The sequence below is a fragment of the Oryctolagus cuniculus genome, chromosome 9, assembly GCF_964237555.1.
Source record: "Oryctolagus cuniculus chromosome 9, mOryCun1.1, whole genome shotgun sequence".
Classification (NCBI taxonomy): domain Eukaryota; kingdom Metazoa; phylum Chordata; class Mammalia; order Lagomorpha; family Leporidae; genus Oryctolagus; species Oryctolagus cuniculus.
In genome coordinates, this window is record NC_091440.1 from 82406190 (window position 1) to 82424790 (window position 18601).

Genomic DNA, 18601 nt, shown 5'->3' on the forward strand with positions numbered 1-18601 from the left:
GCTTATCCCTTAATTCCATTTTCCATAAACCTTCTGAAATACCCTTAAAGTAATGATTAAAAAATAAAGCACAATTTCCCTAAAGTCCCTATAGCCAAATTACTTTATAAACAAATGTTAAGATATTTTTCTATTACTCAAGTCATTCTAGAGATAGAAAGGTTTCTAATTCATTTAACAAAACTCATAGAGAGCAGAATAGTATAGTGTCAGAAACAAGCAAAGCAAAAATCTAAAGTCTCATCTTACTTAGTATACACGCAAACATTCTAAATATTTAGTAAGTCAAGTATAGAGAATTTTAACCAAGTAGAATTTATCTCAACAATGCAAAGATAGATCAACATTTAAAACTGGCTAATAATTAGTTACTTCAATCCATTATAATTAAACTCAAAAAGACAGAAAAATACTTGATCACTCTATTAGCTTTTTATAAAATTTACCACCACTTCATAATACAAGAAATTAGAGTATTGCCAGGTTTAGAAGAAATATTCATCAATATGATATTACCAACAGCCAAGACCATATAGAAAATAGTGTAATAATACAGATATCCTCAATAAAATGTGAAACTGATTTTTAACAATTGTGTCTAGGATTTCTGACTAATGAAATCAAACACTGTAAAGACAAAAATAGTGACATATTTACAGATAAGAATTTATACTTGTGAAATTCACTGAAAAATCATGAGAATTAATTTTAGTAAGAATATTCATCACAATAACAATACAGAAAATTTCATTATTTTCTTACATATTAATCACAATAATTGCTTGGGATATTCATACCTCACAAAGGTTCAATCTATTATAGAATAAACTTAACATGCATACAGGATGGACACGATGCCTTCTAATATTAGGCTATGAAACTTCTCATACTAGCTTAGAGATATTAAGATCATGATCTGTTCCTAAACACTGACCTAAGGGTTTTATATGCCTTATTTTATTTACTCTGCATAGCAGTGGTATAAAATATTTCGATACCCATTTTACAGATAAAAAACCTGAAGCTAAGAAGTGTTACCGCTCAAGCTAAAAACTGGTCAATTTGGATTGATTGGATTATTATTATTATTTTTTTTTTTTTGACAGGCAGAGTGGACAGTGAGAGAGACAGAGACAGAGAGAAAGGTCTTCTTTGCCATTGGTTCACCCTCCAATGGCCGCTGCGGCCAGTACACCGCGCTGATCCAATGGCAGGAGCCAGGTACTTCTCCTGGTCTCCCATGGGGTGCAGGGCCCAAGCACTTGGGCCATCCTCCATTGCACTCCCAGGCCACAGCAGAGAGCTGGCCTGGAAGAGGGGCAACCGGGACAGAATCCGGCGCCCCCACCGGGACTAGAACCCAGTGTGCTGGCGCCGTAAGGTGGAGGATTAGCCTAGTGAGCCGCGGCGCCGGCGGGATTGATTGGATTATATTCAATTCCTGGGAACAAACATCATTTTTGGGGCTGACACTGTGGCACAGTGGGTTAACGCCCTGACCTGAAGTGCTGGCATCTCATACAGGCGCCGGTTCGAGCCCCGGCTGCTCCACTTCCCATCCAGCTCTCTGCTATGGCCTGGGAAAGCACTGGAGGATGGCTCAAGTCCTTGGGCCCCTGTACCCACGTGGGAGACCCCGGAGGAAGCTCTTGGCTACTGGCTTCGGACTGGTGCAGCTCTGGCAATTGCAGCCAACTGGGGAGTCAACCACCGGATGGAAGACCTCTCTCTCTCTCTCTCTCTCTCTGCCTCTCCTCTCTCTGTGTAACTTTCAAATAAATAAATAAATCTTTAAAAAAAAAAATCATGGCCAGCACCGCGGCTCACTAGGCTAATCCTCCGCCTGCGGCGCCAGCACACTGGGTTCTAGATCCGGTCGGGGCACCGGATTCTGTCCCGGTTGCCCCTCTTCCAGGCCAGCTCTCTGCTGTGGCCTGGAGTGCAGTGGAGGATGGCCCAAGTGCTTGGGCCCTGCACCCCATGGGAGACCAGGAGAAGCACCTGGCTCCTGCCATCGGATCGGCGCGGTGCGCCGGCCGCAGCACGCAGGCTGTGGCAGCCATTGGAGGGTGAACCAATGGCAAAGGAAGACCTTTCTCTCTGTCTCTCTCTTTCACTGTCCATTCTGCCTGTCAAAAAAATAAAAAAATAAAAATAAATAAAAAAATCATTATTTACCTAAAAATATGAAAATCATGAAAAACTATAAAAACAATCAGGTAAGGTCATTATACAAATATATGAACATTAATTTCTTTCGTACTAGCAGAAAAAAAATAAGATTTGAAGAAAAAAAATATTTCCAACTACAATCAGAAATACTAAAAATCTAAGATAAAACAAGAAATTTGTAGAGCCTACATGAAAAAAAAAATACTATAAAATGCTGCTGAGAGACAAAATAAGTGGACTTCAGAAACAGAAAAAACATCTAGTATTTCTAAATTAATATGCAAATCAGGTGGATTTCCAATAAAAATGTCAGTAAGATTTTTCTGGAAACTTGACAAAATAATTCTAAAGTAATGGGAGAAATCTGGATGACACTGGCTTACTCAAGGCCTCAAAGTTAACATCACAAGAACTGGCACACAGCGACATCCTGTTTGATATGCTATAACCAGAAGGACACAACACTGTTACTCTGATATTCCTGCCAAAAATGCTGAAGTTGAATGTAATCATGAGGAAACATCAAACAGACTGGAAATGAGGAATGTTCTACAACTGACCTACAGTCTTTCCAAATATGAAGGTCGAGAAAAGACAGAGAATGCGGACCTCATGTTCCACATAGAAGAGCACAGTCAGACAAAACAACCAAATGCAGTGTGTGATCCTGGTTTGGATCCTGGACTTGGGAGAGCATAAAGGAAGGTGGTGGTGGTGGTGGTGCTGTATGTGTGTGTGTGCGTGTTTGTACTAAGGGGGTATAACTATCTAAGAAATGACGTTATTAGAGCAATTGAGAAAGCCTGAATATGGAGTGTGGATTATAAAATGTTAAATTTTCCAAATTGCCCCTAACTTGGAAAATGTACTGTAGAATAGAATACCATTACTTTGGGAATTATATAATGATATTTATTTATTTAGGGGATCTGCACAGCAGTTGTGCCTGCAACTGGCTCCCAAACAGCTAAAACCTAAGTGTGTAGACACGGAAACAGGAAGGGAGGGAGACAAAGATAATGTGACCGATAAAGCAACCAGGGCCCGATGTCAGTCTGGGGAGGGCGTGAAGGAAACTCCTTGTAACCTTTCTGCAATTCACAGCTATGGACACACCACTTCAAAAAGTTCACGGAAATGTGCTAGTAGGAAAAATTATTCATGTATTTCAGAATTGTGCAGCAAAATAAACATCTTTTAATTCCATTTCTATGGTCCAGTGATATGGTGTAGTGAGTAAAGTTACCACCCTGAGATGCCGGCATCCCATATGAGCAACGGTTTGAGTCCCAGCTGCTCCACTCCCAATCCAACTCGCTGCTAATGGCCTAGGAAAAGCAGCAGATGATGGCCCAAGAACTTGGGCCCTACCACCCTCATGAAGCTCCTGGCTCCTGGCTTCAGCCTGGTCCAGTCCTCCAGCCATGGCGGCCATCTGGGGAGTGAACCAGCAGATGGAGGATTGATCTCTTTCTTTCAAATAAAAAATAATAATAATAATAAAATATTAATTACATTTCTATGAACTTTTCAAAGTATTCTCATTGTTTTTAAAGATTCATTTATTTATTTGAAAGGCAAATTTACAGAGAGACAGAGAGAGAGAGCGAGTGAGCGAGCGAGCGAGAGAATGTTCCACCCATTGGTTCACTCCCCAAATGGCTGCAACAGCTGGAGCTGTGCTGATCCAAAATCAGGAGCCAGAGCTTCTTCCAGTTTTCCCATGTGGATGCAGGGACCCAAGCACTTGGACCATCTTCTACTGCTTTCCCAGGCCATAGCAGAGAGCTGGATCAGAAGTGGAGCAGCCAGAACTTGAACTGGAGCCCATATGGGATGCTGGCACTGCAGGCAGTGGTTTTACCCACTATGCCACAGCGCCGGCCCCTGACCCTCATTTTTTACAACCCCAATAATTAAAATATCATGGTTGTGCAAACAAAAAGAAACATCAATGAAACAGAATAGAAAGTTCAGAAATGGATGTAAGGACTAGGAAAAAAGGGTGTGCAGAAGTACATGTAATACATATTTATAAAATGCATATTATTGGCAAATTTAAAAGTAGAATAGAATCATTAGGTCACTATTTTAGAAGTATACCTTTAATAAAAAGCATGGGGAGAAATGTGGTGGAGGAGAAACTGCAAAGGGGCCAGGCATTGTGCCATGTTCTCCTAAGAGCCCCGTTGTAAGGGTCTCCTCCTCCCTTCACCACGAGCAGCAAGGAGGCATCGGAGAGAGGCTGGATTAGGGAGAACAGATAGAACTCAATGGAAGACTTGAGGGTACCTGGGGGAAAGCCACGCCATGAGAGAGAGGAGTGAAAGAACCCAGGGTTTCTAGCTTTGGAAGATGGATGATACTACTAAGCAAGACAGGAAGAGGCAAAAGTTTGGGGAAATACAGGATGCCTTCAGTTGGGGCTAGGTCAACTTTGAGATCAGAGAGAGAGGACGTGGAAGTACACAGCCAGGAGACAGCCAGCACTGGAACTCTGCAGCAGCTATTGGAGTTATCCTATCTAGATAGCTGAACCAGAAGAGTATTTAGCATGGCAAGCAAGGCTACAGTAAACCCAGCAACCATACCATCTTAATGTAAAAGAAGGAAACAGCAGCAACTAAAATTAGAGGAGTTGGAATTCAAGGGAGAAGAGACTGTTTCCAGGAGAGGATTCCAAGGAGACACAAAAGTAAAACACTGTGTAGAGTCACAGCGACTCAGAGGGCATCCACAGAACGTTGTGCAAGACTGAGCTGCATGAGGACAGGAACTGTGCCTATCTTAGCCCCTGGGGAACAGCACTGTGTTCGGTGTAAAAAGCCACTCAGTGTATGAAGACACGGTAAGTGAATGGAGACATTAACCTGAGCTGGCTTGTAACAGCGCCAGGGTCTGAACCCAAACGCATGTCACCTGAAATAAAATTCTCTTCTCTGGAATTGGGACTTAGTAACAATAGTAAGAGCAGCTTCCTCTTGCTGGCTGAATGGTCTTTCTAATAATATTCCCCAGCCGCCTTTTCTCATCCTATTTTAGCACTTTATTTACATTCAGAGCAAAGATGTTCTTCCACGCAGAAGAATATGCTTCCAAGGGGCCACAGAGGAGTCCACAGTCAGTAAGTCAGTAAGATTGTTTGCTTCTGTAAATGCGAGGGGGGCTGAAGTACAATGAAAATATTAGCAAAATGGGGCCGGCGCTGTGGTGTAGCGGGTGAAGCTGCCGCCTGCGGTGCCGGCATCCCATATGCGTGTCGGTTCGAGTCCCGGCTGTTCCACTTCCTATCCAGCCCTCTGCCATGGCCTGGGAAAGCAGTAGAAGATGGCTCAAGTCCTTGGGCCCCTGCACCTATGTGGGAGACCTGGAAGAAGCTTCTGGCTCCTGCCTTCAGCTTGGCCCAGCCCCGGCTGTTGCAGCCATCTGGGGAGTGAACCAGTGGATGGAAGATCTCTGTCTTTCTCCATCTCTCTCTCTCTAACTTTGCCTTTCAAATAAATAAATCTTAAAAAAAAAGTTTAGTCTATACAGGAGTTTATGATAACCATAATAAACCATCTTTAACATGGTCATTAATTTTTCTATTAATGAAAAGGTCATAATAAACACCGTGCACCAAGGTACCAAAAGTCACTTTTTTCACCTCTTGTCCAGTGTTTATAGGTAGATAAATACAAACACAGTTTGAAGAACCAGATAGAGAAATGAAAGGAAGAACAAATTCTGAGGAGGAAATACACAGACCACAAAAATTGGTTTGTAGCCTGGCCATCTTTGCCAAGTCCCCACTCTGTCTTCAGGTATGCTCAAATCTGGAAGTAGAGCCAACTGGATCTCTGAAAAACTAAGGGTGAATACCCTCTTCCCATCATTCACATCGTGACAACACTCACTGCTGTTCGCTCTGGGTTAGGTAAGCAGAGCATACATTTTTTGGGCTATAAGACGTTTCGGTTAATGTGAAAATCCTGGAAAAATCATGGGATAGAAGAAGACTATAAGTCTTCCAAAATAAGCTTTTGGTGTTTAGAACTGTTTTGTTTTTGTTTGTTTGTTTTGCTTTTTTCCATCTTCCAAAAATTCTATTGTGTGGATAGCTTCAGCTCATCCCGCTTGGAATCTGGCAGTTCAGTTTGTTCTAAGATTCCAGTTGGCTGAAAGTAGCACAGAGAAGTGCTCAGCTATTAAAAATAAACAGCAGAGTAAAAAGGCCTGTTTTTCTTTCCAGCAATATAAAAGAGGGGTCTTTGGAAAGAGAAGAAGGGATGTAGTCGGAATGTGCATCTTTTGAAGAACGAGCGAACTCAGAGGGAAAGTTATTTCTCATCTTAGTTCTAGCATATGCTTCAATCATTTGTTACTACCTGCTCAGCTTCTCTTCTTGGGTGAACCACACGGTTAGGCATAAATGGATCTAAACCATTCCTTCGGGAACTGTGCCATTTTCAATGTGAAATTGCCTTTCCACAATGCTACAGGGAAACAATTCTTTGTATAATTTTCATGTTCTCTCTGCTTCTGCAACAATGCCATTTAGGCTTGGGTTATAGCTTTCTTCCAAATGTTTGGTGATGACATTTACAAGGGACATGGTACTAAAAATAAATGACATTCAACTTGAATTCCAAATTTCTTTTCTGCTTGTTTTTAAATAGAGGACACTTATCTTGCTCTTCAAACAGTGATCTACTTCCTGTCATCTTACACACTAGGAACAAACCAGCATTTACTCAGAGATTTCTTTCTCCTTAGCAACCTGAGAAATGTCATTCCCAGATACATATCACACAGCTCCAACCCTTAATCTGTCCCTACAATCTCTACTCCAGTGGAACAAATGGAAATGTCTGTGATGTCAGTCCCAGATTACATAATTTGTAGACTAGATTCTTGGCCTTTCAAAAGAACAGTTCTCCATAGAACAAATAGATATTAAAATCAACAAGTATTTGTCAAATGCCTATTTTCTAGATGTCAATGCATTAAGAAAAGCACATTAAGATATCCAAGACACAGTACCTGTCCTTAAGAATCTAAAATCTATACTGGAAGATACAATATGCAAATGTGAGCATGTAAACAACAATCCAGAATTTGAATAACACTTCATCAAATATAAATGATATTCAGAGTAAGCATGGAAGAGCTCCCATAAGCCAGAACAGTGTTCTGTGAATCAGAGAGACAGTGGGTGTTACAGGGTTGAAAGTAAATGATTACTTCAGTTGGGGATGGGCAGGAAAATATTAATGGAAAAGACAGACTAGAGACTGGAAATCAAAGAATAGAAGGATTTGCATTGGCAGAGAAACAGGAAGAGAACGTTGGTGGAAACTGAAGTGGGAGGTCAGAAGGGACTGCCAGCCATTTCGACTGTTCATCTGCAAGCACTGCCTATCTACCTCTACGTTAGCAAAGAGGAAAATAGTAACTACGTCTTTATTTAGCAGGGGGTTCAATATTTTTGTTATAGTCAGATACACCAAAACTAAAACTGCCCCCCAAATAGCCAGGTGTGTAAGATAACAAAACCACTGACTGCATTAAACTTACAGCCCTGGGGCCGGCACTGAGGTGTAGCGGGTAAAGCCACTGCCTGCAGTGCCAGCACCCCATGTGGGTACTGGTTCTAGTCCCAGCTGCTCCACTTCCAATCCAGCTCTCTGCTGTGGCCTGGGAAAGCAGTAGAAGATGGCCCAAGTCCTTGGGCCCCTGCACCCACGTGGGAGACCCAGAAGAAGCTCCTGGCTTTGGATCGGCCCAGCTCCAGCCGTCAGCCATTTGGGGAGTGAACCAGCGGATGGAAGACCTCGCTCTCTCTCTCTCTGCCTCTCCTTCTCTCTCTGTGTAACTATGACTTTCAAATAAATAAATATATCTTTAAAAAAATTACAGCCACCAGTTGCTCAGTACAATAAAAAAGGCATTTAGAGAAAAGAAAGCAGCCCTAAATTCAGAATGACTTGGTAAATGTTGCCTTTAATATCTGAACACAAGAACTCTTCGTACCACTATCTCTGCGAGATGTCGCACTGTGTCATCATGACCCGTAACCACACACAGGTTAGGTGTCACTTTAGGTAGAAAGTCAAGTCCATTGCAGTCAATTGAATAGGAATTTGAATGTGAAAAGTCAAGACTCCTAGACTCAAAGTGCTTTTCAAACTTTAATACAAATCACTAAAGGAACTTTTAAAAATGTACATTTTTAAGGGGTGGTAGGGATGGGAGTGGGAGGGACTTTGGTACAGTAGGTTAAGCCAGCACTTGGGACATCTGCATTCCATATGAGCACGCTGGTTTGAGTCTTGCTTACTCTGTTTCCAGTCCAGCTTCCTGTTAGGGTATCCTGGGAGGCAGCAGATGATGGCTCAAGTGCTTGGGCTCCTATCATGCATGTGGGAGACTCAGAAGGATTCCTGGCTCCTGGCTTCGGGTTCACCCAGCTCTAGCTTTTGTGGGCTTTTGGGAAGTGAAGCAGTAGATGGAAGATCTCTCTCTGGCTCCCTCTTTGTCATTCAGCCTTCAAAATGGATGAAAATAAATAAACATCTAAAATATAGATTATTTCTTTCAGTAGGTCTGGGGCGGTGGGGTGGGGTGAGCTGAGAAATGGAATGTACTGGTTTACTTTAATTTTAATGTCCCCCTTCCCACTGGATTGTAAACTCCAGGACAGCATAGATCTTTGCCTCTTTTGGTCACTGATGTATTCCAAGTACCCAGAACAGAATCAGGTGCATGTAAGGAACTGAATCATGGAGCAGAATGAATGAATGGCTTTACCTCAAAATTCCCATCCTAAAGTGGGACGAGGATACAGTTCTGAGTTGGAGGGGTTGGTCTTGCTCGAGGAATCTCACTGACTGTTTCAGACTGAGAAAGGTCTGCAAGGACAGAGGTGGTCAGCTGGCCAGAGGTTGGTACCAAATCATTTTCAGAGTCATTGCCTTTCCCATGGGACTCAGCCTGCCTTGGGCTCCACCTTCACTTCAATAATGGGTATTTGGGCGGTCACGCCACAGATTTTAGCCTAATCTGGTTTCCTGTGACTTTTCCTGTCCACCAACTCCCTGGGTTGTTCACAATCTTAGCTTTGGGACTTTCTGACTTTCCAAATCTGTATCCCAACTCTGTTTCCTTCAATACTTCACGCGGTTTGGTTTAAGACCAGAATTCCGTACCTTGTGTGTTGTGTCTCTAAGATTTGGAAAAGTTCAGAGGGAGGCATTGACTTGGTTGAGCTGCAAATTGCTAAACATCGTGAGTAGGGCCTCCTGCAAATGTCACAGCGTTCCCGAGCAGGTTCATGGTTCACGAGTATCCGTCAAGTCTGCACGGTACATCTATGTAACTGAAAAAGCTAAGCTTCCTATCAAACCCATTCAATTTCTTTTGTACATTTTATGTTCACTTTACTGCCCAGTTCTGTATTAGGCTATTTCCATATCATATTGATTTATGGTTTTAAAATATATCCCAGCACTTGTTTGTGGTATAGCAGGTTACATCCCATATCAGAGTGCCAGTTGAGTCCTGGCTCCTCGACTTCTGATCTAGTTCCCTGCTAATTTGCCTGGGAGGCAGTAGATGATGATACAACTTCTTGGAATCCTACCACTCACAGAGGAGACCTGGATGGAGCTCCTGGCTACTGGCTTAAGCCTGGCCCATCCCTAGCTTTTGTGGGCATTTGGGGGGTGAACCAGTGAGTAGGAGATCTGTCTCTCCCTCCTCTCTGCTACTCTTTCAAATAAATAAATACCTTTAAAAAGCAATTTAAAATATATAGATACCATTTGTCAATTATATAAAATGCAATTATATTCTTCCATTATGCAGTTCATTTTATTTCAACCAGATATCCTTAATTTTAATGTAATCAGAATTTTGATTGTGTTTTCTATATCCTATCTGAGAAATCTTTCCATAATATGAGATTTTAAAGACTGTTACACTTTTGTTGTTTCCTTTTAGTTCCTTAATTCATCTGGAAATTTTAATTTTTCTGTTTGTTATGAAATTTTACATATATGTAAGATTACATATATGTATGCATGTGCACACACACACAAATTTAAAACCAAATGCCCAGCATCATTACTGAATATCATTGTCCCTACTTGATTTGCAATGCCAACATCAAGTGCCCTTTATAAAGTTTCTATGAATGAATACGCTCTCTGCTCTCGGTTTTGTTCAGCTACGTCTCTGTGCACCAAAACAATGACAAAATTAGCAGGGCTTTAACAGAGTGGATTTCTCCAGATAGGTCTTCAAACATATCTATGCTTTCGTTTTTGGGTTGGTGCATGTGGGTGTGCATGTATCTGCTTTTGTAAGAAATATAGAATTCCATAGTTACCCACCCATACCCAGCCTACTTGGAGTTTGAAATTTCATCGAGTTTTGATATTGAAACTTTGCATCTAAAAACATGATATATATCTCTCATTTGCAACTTAGTTTATGTAGTAATACTTTGTAATATTCTTCATCACAATTTGAATATCTTTTAGACATATTCCCAGGCACCAGCTTTAATTTTCACTGTTGCTTAACATTGTTCTGTTGTTGCTGCCAGAGGTTTCAGATGTTGAGGCTGACCTTGCGTCTGGCAATCTGGGCGCACGGCTTCCCCAAGGTGTCACTGCAGGTGGCAAGCCAGAACACTCGTTTTCTTTGTTAACTTCTGTAGGGACATGGGCAAACTGGGATGCCTTTTACAGTTTGTCTGATGATGCTTCAGGCAGTGTTTAGGATTGCTCACTTTGGGACTCCTGCTTTTCCTCTGATGACGCTGGTGAGGGAGGCCTGAGGATGGAAGGAGCAGCGATCCTTTTCAGAGGGCCCATTAAACCGTTACAAGATTTTATAATATTAGCCTCATTAGCCTAGAAATTGAAGATTAATTTCTTTCCCCAAATCAGTAAGCAGTGCTTAGTCAAACCCAAGTCATTCTGATCCCAAAGCCAATGCTCTTTCTATGGCAGGTTTCCCTCCAAATGCTGCATCCTGATAAGGAAGTGAGCCCAGGGTTTCACCAACTAGGCCACCAGGTGGCAGTAATGTTGATCCAGAAGCCCAGCAATGGGTGGGGGCAGGGAGGGGAACAACACCTATTTCCTCTCCAGCAGCAATGAAGGGTGCACCTGACCCAGGTGACTCAAATCCACGCCCTTCTCTGCATCTCCCCATCATCTCACTCCTGCCTACGGCCTCCCAACATCTCCCACCTCCGCCCCTGCTGATCACCTCACAGCAGGGTCACCTTTGGTTACAATGCTCTGTTCCTATCACTGCTGTGCTCAAACCCTCCAGTGCCTCTGAGGGCACTGAGCATAAAACCCCCTTTCCCTGCACAGTAATAGCTTTGGAAACTGGTTCCTGCCTTGCTCAGTTCTTGCCCTTGGCTTCTCTATTCGCAATCCCCCTACACCTACTTCATTGTCTCTGCCAAGCTCATCACAGCCTTAGGGCCAGGACCCTGCTGTTCTGCCTGCCTAGAATGTTCCTTCACCAGACATGTGTGAGGCCTTGCTTCAAGACTCAACTTAAAAATCACTGTTGTAGGAGAGGGTGTTGTGGAGAACAGTTAAGCCAATGCTCGGGATACCTGCATCCTGTCTGGGAGAGTTCAGGTTCACAGCCCAGGCTCCACTTCCAATTCCAGCTTCCTGCTGATGCACACTCTGGGAAGCAGTGATGATGGCTCAGGTACTCGGGATTCTGTCACCCCCGTGGAAAGCCTGGATGTAGTTCCAGGCTCCTGGCTTTGGCCTGGCCCAGCCCCCTCTGTTGAAGGTATCTGGGGAGTGAACCAGCTGATGGGAGTGTGCACTCTCTCTGCCTTTCAAATAAACTAAATTAGAAATAGATCAGGGTTTAAATATTATTTTTGCAGAAAGGGTATCTCTGACCAGCCCACTGCTCCCCAGAGAAAGAGCCCAGCCTCCACCTCTCTCCAGCGTGCTCCCCACTGCATCATCCGCCTTATTTCTTCAAGGGATTTTCTGCAGTTTGCATTAATATTCTTCCTGGAAAAAAATATCTACCCCAAATACACACTTTTGGCTACTCTTTCTTGTCTGTCTTTGCCTCATAACTTCACAGACTGTTTGGCTGATGGCAGGGGGAGGGGGGATGGAATGACAGTTTAACTTAATTTTATCATGGAAAAACATACAGAAAATGTATGATTTTGAACAGTGGCACTAAGCACACTTTAACTGCTGTGCAACCATCATCTCCACCCTTCTCCAGAACTTCTCCATGTTTCCATATGGAAACTGTACCCATTAACCCCCCCCCTTTTTTTTTCAAAGATTTATTTTCTTTGTTTGAAAGGCATAGCTACAAATAGAGACAGAGAGAGACGTCTTCCAACCATTGGTTCACTCCCCAAACAGCCACAATGGCCAACACTGGGCTGATCTGAAGCCAGGAGCCAGGAACTTCTTCTGGGTTTCCCCACATGGGTGTAGGGCCCCAAGGACTTGAGCCATCCTCTGCTACTTTCCCAGGTGCATTAGCTGGGAGCTGGGTCAGAAATGGAGCATCCGGGACTCAAACTGGTGCCCATATGGGATGCCAGCACTGCAGGCAAAGGCTTAACCCGCTGAGCCACAGTGCTGGTCCCCTTTAAGCCTTTACCCCAGTTGTTCTCCCACCCCAAGCCACGGCAACCACTACTCTGCTTTTCATCTCCATGAATCTGGCTACACTGAGTTCCTCACAAGATGGCATCAGTTTTTGGCTGTTTGTGACTGGCTTATTTCTTGTGACATGGATGTCCTCAAGGTTCACCATGTTGTAGCATGTGCCAGGTTTCCTTCCTTTATAAGGCTGAATATTGTCTTGTATGCACACTGCCTTCTGTGCACGCATTCAGCTGGTCCCGGACACTTGGGCTGTTTCCATCTGCTGACTGCTGTGAATGATGCTGCACCAGTACTCATTTTTTGAAACGTGTTTATTATATGTCTTTTCTTACTTGGACGTAAGTTCCAAATGGACACGGATTGTTTGCATACAACGGTCCCTGGCTTCTGGTAAGAACAGCATAAGCCAATTGCAGTGTTAGGAGCCAAGTGTAGTAGTATTAGCTAACTAGTCAGACTTGATGAATGTACAAAACTCAACGAATCCTTTCTCTCATGGCTCAGCAACAGGACGATCCTGTCTGGTCTCTTTGCCTCGGCTCTTACAACTATTCCTGCTTTGGTATGGAGGAACCCCTTTCTAACACATAAGCATGAAGAATCCACCCTTCTTAACCATCTTCAGCAGCTCTCTATTGTTCTTATAACAAAGTCCAAACTGCTTGCCAGAGCTCCCAAGGATCCGGGTCAGCAGACCTGGCTTTATCAATGTACTAGACAAGCTCCATGCTCGAGTCTCAGGGAGCTTCTCCTCCCAGCCCCTTGAGTGTGACTCTTGCACTGAGATGCTGTTTCCTTTTGCCGTAGACATCTCCTGCCCTCTCTTGACCGGTGTCTATTTGGCCTATAGATTTCTGTTTGGCATCCCTCACAGGGGAGTCCTGATGCTGCAATGCTGGATTGTTTTGCCTGTGTGCTCTTCTGTGTTCACAGAAATTGTCTGCCTTTTGCCTTTGAGCCCCCTTAGACTGTGAATTTCATCAGTGCAGGAACTAAGTCTCTTGTTCACCATTGAAACTCCAGTGCCTAGCGTAGTACCTGTCGCTTACCAAGGAAGGTCTCAATAAATATGAATAAATGGATGTGTCAGGTGCTTCAAAAATTCATGCAAAATACTTAAAAGATCTCTTTATTTTGTGCAAAAAAATTTGGAATCCATGCTTTTTTTCAAAATACTGATTTTTTGCAACCTTTTGAAACATCCTCCTGTAAGCACTAGTTACTATGCTGAAACAGACTGCAGCAATATCATGTTTGAAAGGTTAGAAAGTATCCACCTCATGGTGTCTAGCTAGTCCATAAATAGCCTGTTCAGTAATATGGTCCACGTGAGAGTTTTGAAGAACATTTTTAATCTAATGATCTAAATCCCATAAACAACAGGCCTAATGGAGTTTCAACACCTGTCCTTCACAGCCCCAGAAACTCACTGCCACCACGTGTCACAAAGGGTGGTGGGGATCAGCTGGTAATTATAATTAAAGCTTCAAGTAATTAATTACTCAATTGTTAAACAGTTCAAGTTAAATTCCACTGACACACATCATGAAATGGGGGGAGGGGGATTACCAAAAACATTGAAAGTAGAAAATTAGATATGAAAACATTCTGGACTTGTTCTCTAGGGCAGTCCAGAACTTGAAGAATTGCATCATTAACACCAACACATATTTGACTGAAATAATACGGGTTGGAAGGTGAGCCTCTGGCAGAGGGGTTAACACACCCACCTTTTATTATTGGAATGCAGTTCAAGTTCCGGCTCTACTTCTGATTCCAGGACTCGAATCTTTGCTCATACGGGATGCTGGCGTCTCAGGGTAGTGTCTTTACTCACTACACTATATCACTGGACCATAGAAATGGAATTAAAAGATTTCTATTTTGCTGTACAACTTTGAAATACAGGAGTAATTTTCCCTACTAGCACATTTTCCGTGAACTTTTTGAAGTGGTGTGTCTATAGCTGTGAGTTGCAGAAAGGTGACAAGGAGCTCCCTCCATGCTCTGCCTAGACTGACATCGGGCCCTGGTTGCTGCATCGGTTACATTATCTTTGTCTCCCTCCCTTCCTGTTTCCGTGTCTACACACATCTACACACTTAGGTTTTAGCTGTTTGGGAGCCAGTTGCAGGCACAACTGCTGTGCAGATCCCCTAAATAAATATCATTATATAATTCCTAAAGTAATGGGTATTCTATCCTACAGCACATTTTCCAATTTAGGGGCAATTTGGAAAATTTAACACTATATATAATGCAGACCCTGGGAGGCAGCAGGTGATGGCTCAAGTTGTTGGCTCCCTGTCACGCACTTTGGAGACCCGGATTGAGTTCCCAGCTCTCAGCCCAGGCTGTGGCAGGTATTTGGGGGTAATCAATCAGCAGATGGGGTATCTCTGCCTGCATGCCTGTGTCTCTGCCTCTTACATAAATTTAAAAAAAGAATTTTTAAAGAAATAATGTGGGTGGAACTGTTTGATTGTAACTTAATCAGTGGTGTTCAAAAAGAATCTGTCAGCAGATGCCAAAAGGATCAGAGTCAAAATGAATCCGTGTGTCCACATAAGGCAGAGGAGGGGGCTCTGCCTGGAGACCTGAGTCACCTGGTTGCCCCCACAGCCAGATTAGTCACGTGCCTGTGAGGCACAAATGAAGGAAGGCAGGCAGGCAGGCACACAGACACATTCTGGTAGCAGTTTTGGTTCAGTCCATTTCATGCTGAATTTGCCTTATTGTGTTTGGAACACATTACTTTAATCCCAAAGCCCCCTATATCCATATTGGGCATAGGTTTTCATTTTTTTATGCTCACAATTAATCTGTGCTGATATTTATAGAGAATTATAGAATGTCTGTCATGGAAAAATACAACGCTCACCACTTAATGAACCGTATCGCCTTGGTCATGATAACAAAAGCCTGAACCTCAAAGACTGGTTAGATAAATTGCAGTTTATCTGTCTACACAATGGCAATACTATTCTGCACAATGGCAATAATAATATTCTGGCTCCGCAAAACAATGTTATATAGACCTGGAAATGGGCATTTAGATGCGTGCTAAAAAACAAATTCAAAATCATGGAGATTGTCAATCGCTAGCTCGATTGGGTTCCAAAAATCTGTATTTCAGCCCGTAATCCCCTGGAAAAGGGGGTTTACATTTTTGAGGAGGGGGGAGAGATACACAGAGACAGAGCAACAGAAAAATACCTATGGAGCTCATATCTGCTAGTTTACTCCCCAAATGCTTGCACTGGCTGGAAAGACGGCAGGGCTGGGCTGTGACCACAGTCAGGTGCTGGCGTCAACCCAGGTTTCCCGTGTGGGCGGCAAGGACTCAACTACTTGAGCCATCGCTGCTGCCTCTTGGGGCCGCACGGGCAGGCAGCTGGAATTGGGACTGAGAGCCAGGAATCTAACCCAGGCACTCTGACATGGGACACTGGCCTCTTGACAATTAGGGCCAACTCTCGCTCCAAGCAGAGGAACTTCCGTGCAATGTGCCTGTTGATAGGAATCATCCAAGGGCAATCAATACTTACTAAAATGGAAATGTGGAGATTATTCATTTAAAAGAAAGACTAGGAGTGTGGTAGAGTCCCATTTAAAAAATGCCTAGGTAAATAGCTAGAAAGGTGGATACAGATAGAGAGGAATAGAAAAATGCTTGGGAGGACAGATACTGTGATGTCAACAGTAAACTGTGTGGGAATATACTGTCCTGTAACACATTTTTGCTCCTATGTATTTTCTACTTTCCTATGATGCATTCATACCGCTCTTGGATTAATAAAAATGTATCTTAATTAAAATATTTATTAGCTCCTAATGCGCATTGAATCAGAATAACAAATATAGGATTAGGCCATAATTTCACCTTGAAAATTCAGTCCTCACTAGGAGATGGATATGGTCCCGGTGCATAGGACACAGCACAGTGAGGGCGGTGGCATCCCCCGGAACCAGGTGCTGTGGGGACGCTGGGGAGCTGAGCTCCTCACCCTTTCTGAGGCAACCCACCTCCCACACTGGACATTACAGCAGCGCCCACTCACGCGGCTTGAGCAGCGCTGTGAAGCCCTGGAAAAATCCACCATCAGTCACACCCGGGATGGGGAGTGACCGCACATCTCGAGCATGGCTGGCATTTTACAATTTTTTGGTAAAACAAACACTCGTACAATAAGCAAAACAAATGTTAAACCTCAACCAAAAAGACAACAACAGGAAAGTCCAAACCGAAAAACCACGGCATTAAAAACAAAGAAACAGCATGAAAACCAGGCCAGGTCCATGGGCACATTTTCCACCGCTCCCCACCTGCTCTCATCTGTCTCCCTTCTCACTCTATCTGATCCTCCCTCCAAGCACAACTTGTTCCGCTCATTCCCAGGGCCTGTCGTCTCTTCATTCTTTAAATACTCAGTACTTTATCTAATACACGTTGCAACTCTCCGACTATTTCTCTCTTCAACTATTGAGAGCATCACGTGCCTCTTACATGTCTGTAAGTTGGTAAGCAGGTCACTGAGGGCAGGGATGGTTCAAGAGACATTTCCGAGACAAACAGCAGGCAGCAAAGCGGTCAGCCACAGGCCACACGCACGTCCCTGCCCCGCTAAGACTCTGTCACTTAGTGAGGGAGCCATCTCACATCCTGTGAGGTCTGCCAACTGCGACGTCGCCCGACACACTTCTCAGACCATGTCCCCATTATCAAGCCACACACGACTGTGCTTACTTCCAGGTAATTTCAGTAAATTATGTTGGACAAAATATTTTCTATTTTTAAAATGGTTTAATGTTGAAAATAAAACCAGCTGTTTTCACTAAAATGGTAATTTATGAACAAATACTAGTTTGATTGTCTCATTAACCACACTTCCCTTTTTTCAGTGCGCCTACTTTATCCTGACACACTTATGTATTTAAGTTCAAAAGGAGCCACATACTGATCAAATGATGAAATCTTATGGTTCTAAAAGCAGGTTTGAAATGTCATTTCTTCAGTATCTGGCAGACTAGAATTCCTAAAAATTTTAACACACATGCCTATGTACTGGTGTACTGGATGAGGGCAAAAAAAATTCTATTTTTGGAATAATGTGGTTTCTGCAAAGAAAAATAAAACCATCTAAGAGGAGATTGCTAGAATTTCTTTTATTCAGCATGGGATGAAAAAGACCTGCTTTGGAGAAGATGCTGACTAGAATGATAAGCACCAACAAAGCTTTGACTCATGCCATGAAGCTGTCAAATGTCTCACAAATGTGTTCACCAGAAGGTAGTGCAATATTTAAAAAGGTTCATCTTCCATTTTAACAGTAGCACCCAGAAGAAAGCAGAGGCCCCTTAGCACGTAACTCTAGCGCCCTCTAGTGTCCAATTCACAGCATGCCTTTTTGAACTCCTTAACTTCTGTTTAGAGCTGTTTGCAAAGCGGCGCTTTGGGAAGCCACTAGTGTATCTGGAGGCGAAGGCTTCATCAAAGCAGCCCAAGTGCGCGGATTTCACATCTCACCACCAGGTGGAATGCTAAGTACCCCCACATACAGTCTGCCTTGCTCTGGGGAGTCAGCGCCTGCAGCAAACCTCATGAGAACCACACAGGTGAGTGCAGTCTGTAAACATGAGGGCTCCGAAAGGAAACTGCTGGAATCCTTAATCCACAGGCTTGTCACATGGAAAATTTCCACGGGAAGTCGCACGTGGCCTGAGGGTCACCAAGTGTCTCGTGGAGACGGGCCATCATGCAACTG

General features: G+C 43.3%; 1 protein-coding gene across 2 annotated transcripts in view; it reads right to left on the reverse strand.

Moving 5' to 3' along the window:
- The window catches only part of FRY (FRY microtubule binding protein), a 492126-nt gene that overhangs the window by 396761 nt on the left and 76764 nt on the right, over positions 1-18601 (reverse strand). The window contains exon 2 of one of the 2 annotated variants that reach the window (XM_070049049.1): positions 10783-10989. The exons of the other annotated variant lie outside the window; for it this stretch is intronic. The gene's annotated coding sequence lies outside the window, so the exon portion shown is untranslated. The remainder of the gene's footprint in view (positions 1-10782; positions 10990-18601) is intronic. 2 annotated transcript variants of the gene reach the window in all.